This window comes from Coregonus lavaretus (assembly GCF_964263955.1).
Source record: "Coregonus lavaretus genome assembly, chromosome: 24".
NCBI classification, from domain to species: Eukaryota; Metazoa; Chordata; class Actinopteri; order Salmoniformes; family Salmonidae; genus Coregonus; species Coregonus lavaretus.
Window position 1 is genome coordinate 46,669,952 of NC_140011.1, and position 8,983 is coordinate 46,678,934.

The following is an 8,983-nucleotide window of genomic DNA, read 5'->3' on the forward strand; positions in this document are numbered from 1 at the left end:
ATAGAGAGAGAGAGAGGGAGAGAGAGAGAGAGGAGATATATATATATAGAGAAGAGAGGGAGAGAGAGAGAGAGAGAGAGAGAGGAGAGAGATAGAGAGAGAGAGAGAGATGGAGAGGAGAGAGAAAGAGAGAGAGAGGAGAGAGAGAGAGAGAGAGAGAGAGAGGAGAGAACACAACTTAATGAGACAAATGTAAAGCCATAGATCAAATAGAATATAAATATATTCTAACTTAATACAGGTGATGGTACTCTCTCTCTCTATGTGTGTAGCTCCCTGGAGAGCGAGGTGAGTATGGTGCGTGCGGAGAGAGACAGTCTGACCCAGCAGCTGCTGAACACCGTTCAACACAAGGTGGCGCTGTCGCAGGAGGTCGATGCTTGGCAGGTGGGTCTGGGGGGGTGAGGGTGTGTTTGTTTTCTGAGTGACAGTTACAGTATAAGGAAGAATATATTTCAATGTAGTATTTTTCACCCTCCCTCTCTGACTCCCTCCCTCCCTCTCTTCCCCAATTGCAACCCCTTCTATTGCTCTCTCTCCTTCTCCCCCTCCCTCTCATTCTCCCACTCCCTCTCTGACTCCTCCCTCTCTCTCTTTCCACTCCCTCTCTCCCCCTTTCTCCCCCCTCCCTCTCTCTCTCCCCTCCCCTCTTCTCCTCCCTCTCTCCCCCTCCTCTCTCCCCTCCCCCTCTCCTCTCCCCCCTCTTTCTCCCCTCCCTCTCCTCTCTCTCCCTCCCTCTCTCTCTCACCTCCCCCTCTTTCTCCTCCCTCTCTCCCTCCCCTCCCCCTCTCTCTCCCCCTCCTTTCCTCCTCCTCCCTCTCTCCCCTCCCCCTCTCTCCCCTCCCCTCTCTCTCTCCCTCCTTTCTCCTCCCTCCCTCTCTCCCTCCCTCTCTCTCTCCCCTCCCCTCTCTCTCTCCCTCCTCTCTCCCTCCCCCCCTCTCTCTCTCTTTCAGGAGGACATGCGGCTACTGATAATCAGCAGGTGCAGCATCAGGAGAAAGAGAGAGAAAAGGAACGAGAGAGAGAGAGAGAGAGGAAGGCGGGGCTGCAGAGAAGCCGGTCCATGAGAGTCAGAGGAGAGAGAGGGAAGGGAGGATTCTTCTCTTTCTCTTTAAAGGGGAGGAATAGAAAGATGGAAGGATAGAGAAATGGGGGAGAGAGGGAAAGAGAGGACAGGTGTTTGATGTAAATATTGAAATATAGATCACATGGTTAAACATGAACATATTTAGTTTATACTGTAATGTTTTACACATTCGAAAGTCTCTCAGCCCAGCAGATGAGTTGCTGTATGTGAGGATGCTGGGGTATGCTGAGGGAGAGGTTTTGGTGAGGCGGGTCTGTGCTGGGGTGCACTGTCTGTGTTCATCCAAATAAATTACAACTTGATTATTTTATGGGAAATCAGTGTCCTAGACTGTTTATTTTGTTTTTTGTTAGATTTTTTTTTTATATATATTTTTATATAAACTCCCCTTTATTACTTTCAACCCCGCCATCCTTTCCCTACTTGGAGTAAATTAGTGAACAACAATGCCCAGGCCTCTACTTCCGGTCTATACTTACTATCTACACCTTATGGACAGAGTTAATTTTACAATAATTCTATTATATATTTTTTTATTTTTTTATTTTTTGCTCCTGAACTACTTCTACTCTCAACCTCTCCGATCATTTTCATGGTGTCCATCCGGTTTGCTTCTATATGCCATATCTTTCTAACTGTGCTCCTTCCCAAAAGCTCCCAACATACAACCTATATACTTATTATGGACACAGTATGCCTACATTATTAGTTATCTTGTTATTATTTGTTGTTATTTGTTATTAGTCCCATCCTTCAACTCCATTCAACACCTCCCATCTATCTCTTAACACCATCCATATAGGATTTCTATTTGCCATATATTTTTGAACTGTACTGTGATGTTTTACAAAAGTTCTGAACCTTTCTATTCTCATTGCTTCTACAGATTGTGAATTAAAAATAAACATTTTTGCTAAAAGTATTATTATATTATTGATTGATTGACTATGACTTTGCAGATCACCCAGTAATGCTATCTGCAAGGTTAGCTCCAGGTAAATATTGCAATCCTTTAGCCATTCCTGGACCTGGGTCCAAAAACAAGCTACAAATGGACAGAACCAAAACAAATGATCTAATGATTCTGTCTCTTCACAGCAAAACCTGCAGAGCTGGGAAGATTGTATCCCCCATATAAATAACATTCTATTGGTAGCAAGAATCTTATATAATAATTTAAATTGATTGATTCTAATTTTTGAATCCGGTGTCGTTTTGCATGTCAGTTCATAAACACTATGCCATGGGATCGGTACGTCAAAGATCTCTTCCCAACTATTTTGCAATCTATATGGGACGGCTGTCAATCCTTTGGTCCTTAAGTGAAACTGATATACTTTTTTATTTATCACAGTTTTCCTTAACCAATTATGTTCTTTAATGCAAGGCCGACAGACAAGTTCCTTACTTTCTCCCCCTTCCACTTTCCGCTTCCACTTTTGCGGTAAGGCTGCAATTATTTGGTTGTAATTTTGGGTAGAGCAGACATTTCCATATGTTTTTGTTAGCTGCATGTGCGACATAACTCCACCAGTCCTACCGATGATATCATTTACGAAGATTATACCTTTTTTAAACATTCTGTCAAAAAATAAAGGTTTTTTGTCAATTAGTATATTTGAATTTGACCACAATATTTGTTGCATTATTTGTTCTGTCGTTTCTGGAGGATTAAATTGAAATTGCAACCAACTTTCTATGGCTTGTTTTAGAAATAGTGATATTTGGGAGATGATTTCCTTTTCAAATAACTGCAAATTAGTTGTTGTAATCTGAATAAAGGGAAAAAGGCCTTTCTTGAACATTGGGTGAGACAATCTTACTAATTTGCTTGAGAACCAGTTCGGATTGAAGTATAACTTTTGTATGACTGAAGCTTTTAGTGAATGCTTTAATATTTAATAATTTCTGTCCTCTGAATTCATATTCATTATATAAATATGCCCTTTTAATTTTGTCTGGCTTGCCGTTCCAAATAAAATTGAATATTTTTTTCTCATATAATTTAAAAAACTGTTCGCTAGGCGTAGGCAAGACCATAAGCAAATAGGTAAACTGGGATAATACTAAAGAGTTAATCAGGGTGATTTTTCCACAAATTGACAGGTATTTTCCTTTCCATGGTAGCAAGATCTTATCTATTTTTGCTAACTTTCTATTAAAATGTATTGAAGTGAGATCATTTATTTCCTTTGGGATATGTATTCCGAGTATATCCACATCACCATCAGACCATTTTATTGGTAAACTACATGGTAATGTAAAATTTATATTTTTTAGTGATCCAATACGTAATATAGTACATTTGTCATAATTTGGTTGTAATCCAGAGAGGTTAGAAAATGTATCTAGATCCTCTATGAGGCTGTGGAGGGATTCTAGTTGTGTATTTAAAAGAAAACATGAATCATACATTTTACATTTTACATTTTAGTCATTTAGCAGACACTCTTATCCAGAGCGACTTACATTATTATTTTTATTTTATATACTGCCCCCCCCCCCCCCCCGTGGGAATCGAACCCACAACCCTGGCGTTGCAAACGCCATGCTCTACATCCCTGCCGGCCATCATCAGCGTACAATGACACCTTTGTTTTTAAGCCCTGGATTTCTAATCCTCTGATATTATTATTGGATCTGATTTTAATAGCTAACATCTCGATGACCACAATAAATAGATATGCCGATAGTGGACAACCTTGTTTCACTCCTCTTGACAGTTTAAAACTTTCTGAGAAATAGCCATTATTTACTATTTTACACCTAGGGTTACTATATATGATTTTGACCTATTTTATAAGAGATTCTCCAAAATTGAAATGCTCCAGGCATTTACATATAAACCCCAGTCGAACTTTATCAAATGCCTTTTTGAAGTCTGCTATGAATAGCAGACCTGGTTTCCCATATTTTCCATAGTGTTCTATTGTTTCCAGTACTTGCCTTATATTATCTCCAATGTATCTTCCATGTAAAAAACCTGTCTGATTAGAATGAATAATATCCGACAATACCTTTTTAATTCTATGCGCTATACATTTTGCTAGGATTTTTGCATCACAACATTGAAGTGTAAGGGGCCTCCAATTTTTAAATGGACTGGATCTTTATATTTTCCACTTGTATGCTGTTTCAGTAATAATGAGATCAGACCTTCTTCTTGAGTGTCTGATAATCTACCACTTACATAGGAGTGGTTAAAACATGCTAATAACGGTCCTCTGAGTATATCAAAAAAGGTTTGGTATACCTCGACTGGTATGCCATCCAACCCTGGAGTTTTCCCGGACTTAAAGTCTTTAATTGCATCCAGAAGTTCCTCCTCTGTAATTTCACCTTCACATGAGTCTTTCTGTGTGGCTGTTAATTTGACATTATCAATAGAAAAAAAATCTCTACAATTAGCTTCAGTTAGAGGAGATGGAGGCGACTGAAAAGAAAACATATGCTTAAAGTACTTTGTTTCCTCCTTCAAAATATCATTTGGTGAATTATGGGTGACTCCGTCAATTGTAACCAGTTTCATTAAGTTCTTTTTGGTAACATTCCTATGTTGAAGATTTAAAAAATAAAAAAAAGACGCTAGTCAACAAACTACGTGCGCGTTTTGGTGGCCTTACAGGCTCGTTACAATACTATACCGCTCCCTGGTAATGTTCTACTTTGTATATTTATAATGTTCTACTTTGTATATTTATAATGTTCTACTGTTTATATACAGTGCCTTGCAAAAGTATTCAGACCTATTGGATTTCTTCACATATTATTGTTACAAAGTGGGATTAAAATAGATTTAATTGGAATTTTTTTGTCAACAATCTACACAAAATACTCTGAAGTGTCAAATTGGAAGATGTAATAATTAAAATATAGTCGTTGCATAAGTATTCAGCTCCCTGAGTCATTACATGTTAGATCACCTTTAGCAGCGATTACAGCTGTGAGTCTTTCTGGGTAAATCTCTACACCTGGATTACAGCTGTGAGTCTTTCTGGGTAAATCTCTACACCTGGATTACAGCTGTGAGTCTTTCTGGGTAAATCTCTACACCTGGATTACAGCTGTGAGTCTTTCTGGGTAAGTCTCTAAGAGATTTGCACACCTGGATTGCGCAATATTTATTATTTTCAAAATGCTTCAAGCTCTGTAAAGATGTTGTGGATCATGGCTACACAGCAATTATCAAAACTTGCCATACATTTTAAGCAGATTTAAGTCAAAACTGTAACTTGAACATTCACTATCTTTTTGGTAAGCAACTCCAGTGTATATTTGGCCTTGTGTTGCAGGTTATTGTCCTGCTGAAAGGTGAATTCCTCTCCCAGTGTCTGGTGGAAAGCAGACTGAAGCAGGCTTTCCTCTAAGGTCTTGCCTGTACTTAGCTCAATCACATTTCTTTTTATCCTGAAACAACTCCCCAGTATTTGCCGATACCAAAGCATACCCATACCATGATGCAGCCACCACCATGCTTGAAAATACTTTTTTTGCAGTATTCATTTAGCGCCTTGTTCAATACAAAATGCATGTTTTGGAATAATTGTATTCTGAATATTTGTATTCTTCCTTTCACTATTATTGTGAAGTCACTACAATGTTGTTGATCCATTCTCAGTTTTCGGCCGTCACAGCCATTGTACTCTGTCGCTGTTTTTAAATCACCATGGTGACATCCCTGAGCAGTTTCATTCCTCTCCTGCAGCTCAGTTCAGAAGGACGACTGTATCTTTGACGTGTCTGGCTGGTTTAATACAACATCCACAGGATAATTATTAACTTGACCATGCTTAAAGAGATATTCAATGTCTGATTTGTTATTGTTAACCAGCTACCAATAACTGCCCTTCTTTATGAGGCTTTCGAAAAGCTCCCTGGTCTTTGTAGTTGAATCTGTGCTTGAAATTCAATACTTGACTGAGGGACCTAACAGATGTTGTATGTATGGGGGACAGAGAAAGGTGTAGTCATTCAAAAATCATTTCAACCCCTATAATTTCACACAGAGTGAGTCCATGTAACTCCATGTACATTTTACTGCAGGACAGGAATGATTGGTGCCGGAGAAGATGGCTGCCGTTTTACAGCCCTCTAACCAATTGTACTATTATGTGTGTTTTTTCGTGTTATTTGTAATTGATTCTGTACATAATGTTTCTGCCACCATCTCTTATGACCAAAAAGAGCTTCTGGATATCAGGACAGTGATTATTCACCTCGTATTGGACTAAGATTTTTTCTTCAACGAGTCGGGCACAAAGGATATTCTACAGACACCCGACAAGGCCCAAATCCCCGTCATTCACATAAGAAAGAGAGATATCGTGGACGTAGGTCAGGGTGCCTTGTAAGGATCCGATGTCGAGCGAGTAAACTGCCTCTTCCATCAATCCTATTAGCCAATGTTCAATCATTTGAAAATAAATTGGATGACCTAAGATTAAGGTTTGTGTCTCAGGTGAAGAGGGTGGATCTGATCTCCATCACCTAGGACTTGACATAGATTAATCAAATCTCACATTGTTGTCAATTTATGCTCAATCTTGCATACTTTCTCAAAGAGCTGAACTGTATATGCATTCGTAAATCAGGTCCTTTCTTGAGTTGGGCTCTGGGATGTAACAACCGTTGAGCATCTGATCTTATTGTTGATTGTGGAGGAAAGGAGTTGAGTGTGTTAGAGTATGTGTGTGTGTGTTTATCCCACATCTGTTTTAAGGGGGTAAGGATGTTAGGGAGAATATAGGATGAACCACAATAATTGTTTGCTAAAATAATAATTGCTTGTCAAAAATGTAATGTAATAGAATGGCAATCCGGGTTATAGGTAACAATCCTACGCATGAACTGCCAACATTAGTATGCATATTAATTGATAATTATGGAAAATAAGATATGTAAGATATTTGAATAGATATATATTTTTAAATAACTGTATATATATATTGAGGTGAGAGCATTGGAAATGCTTTTGGCGGTTGACCTGCTTCTGTTTTGTGGGTGGCACTGTGTGCTGTTTTCGATGGACGGGTCCTGGCCTCTCAGGGGCCTAGGGATCCGGGGGGACGGGGGTGGTCCGATTACTGGGATGACGGCCCAACTTGGGATGGGGAGGGGCTTTAGCGGGGGGATTAGTGGAGAACAATTGGAGGGTTACTTAGTAGCAATGCAAATATCATGGTACAGCTATATGGACACTCAATCTCTAAGGTATTTTTTATTGGTAAATTTGCAAACATTTATAATGATAAATAGATTTGAAACTTGTATCTCATTATGGTGTGTGGTGAAATAAGTATAGCCAGTTATAATTGTAATGGCTTAGCTGATAATAACAAAAGAAGAACAATATTTACATGGCTCAAAGAGAAGGAATACATTACAGTGGGGAAAAAAAGTATTTAGTCAGCCACCAATTGTGCAAGTTCTCCCACTTAAAAAGATGAGAGAGGCCTGTAATTTTCATCATAGGTACACGTCAACTATGACAGACAAATTGAGAAAATAAAATCCAGAAAATCACATTGTAGGATTTTTTATGAATTTATTTGCAAATGATGGTGGAAAATAAGTATTTGGTCACCTACAAACAAGCAAGATTTCTGGCTCTCACAGACCTGTAACTTCTTCTTTAAGAGGCTCCTCTGTCCTCCACTCGTTACCTGTATTAATGGCAACTGTTTGAACTTGTTATCAGTATAAAAGACACCTGTCCACAACCTCAAACAGTCACACTCAAAACTCCACTAGGGCCAAGACCAAAGACCTGTCATAGGACACCAGAAACAAAATTGTAGACCTGCACCAGGCTGGGAAGACTGAATCTGCAATAGGTAAGCAGCTTGGTTTGAAGAAATCAACTGTGGGAGCAATTATTAGGAAATGGAAAACATACAAGACCACTGATAATCTCCCTCGATCTGGGGCTCCACGCAAGATCTCACCCCGTGGGGTCAAAATGATCACAAGAACGGTGAGCAAAAATCCCAGAACCACACGGGGGGACCTAGTGAATGACCTGCAGAGAGCCGGGACCAAAGTAACAAAGCCTACCATCAGTTACACACTACGCCGCCAGGGACTCAAATCCTGCAGTGCAAGACGTGTCCCCCTGCTTAAGCCAGTACATGTCCAGGCCTGTCTGAAGTTTGCTAGAGTGCATTTGGATGATCCAGAAGAGGATTGGGAGAATGTCATATGGTCAGATGAAACCAAAATAGAACCTTTTGGTAAAAACTCAACTTGTCGTGTTTGGAGGACAAAGAATGCTGAGTTGCATCCAAAGAACACCATACCTATTGTGAAGCATGGGGGTGGAAACATCATGCTTTGGGGCTGTTTTTCTGCAAAGGGACCAGGACGACTGATCCGTGTAAAGGAAAGAATGAATGGGGCCATGTATCGTGAGATTTTGAGTGAAAACCTCCTTCCATCAGCAAGGGCATTGAAGATGAAACGTGGCTGGGTCTTTCAGCATGACAATGATCCCAAACACACCGCCCGGGCAACGAAGGAGTGGCTTCGTAAGAAGCATTTCAAGGTCCTGGAGTGGCCTAGCCAGTCTCCAGATCTCAACCCCATAGAAAATCTTTGGAGGGAGTTGAAAGTCCGTGTTGCCCAGCGACAGCCCCAAAACATCACTGCTCTAGAGGAGATCTGCATGGAGGAATGGGTCAAAATACCAGCAACAGTCACGGATTCTGCCGAGGCTGCACCTCCTCCTTGCTCGGGCAGGCTTCGGCGTTCGTCGTCCCCGGAGTACTAGCTGCTGCCGATCGATGTTTTCGGTGTCTGTCTAGTTTTGTCTGTATTGTTTACACCTGTTCCCCATTATGTTTGATTGTTGCCCTATAATTACCCCTGTCTCTCATCGGGATCTTGTGTGTGATTGTTTCC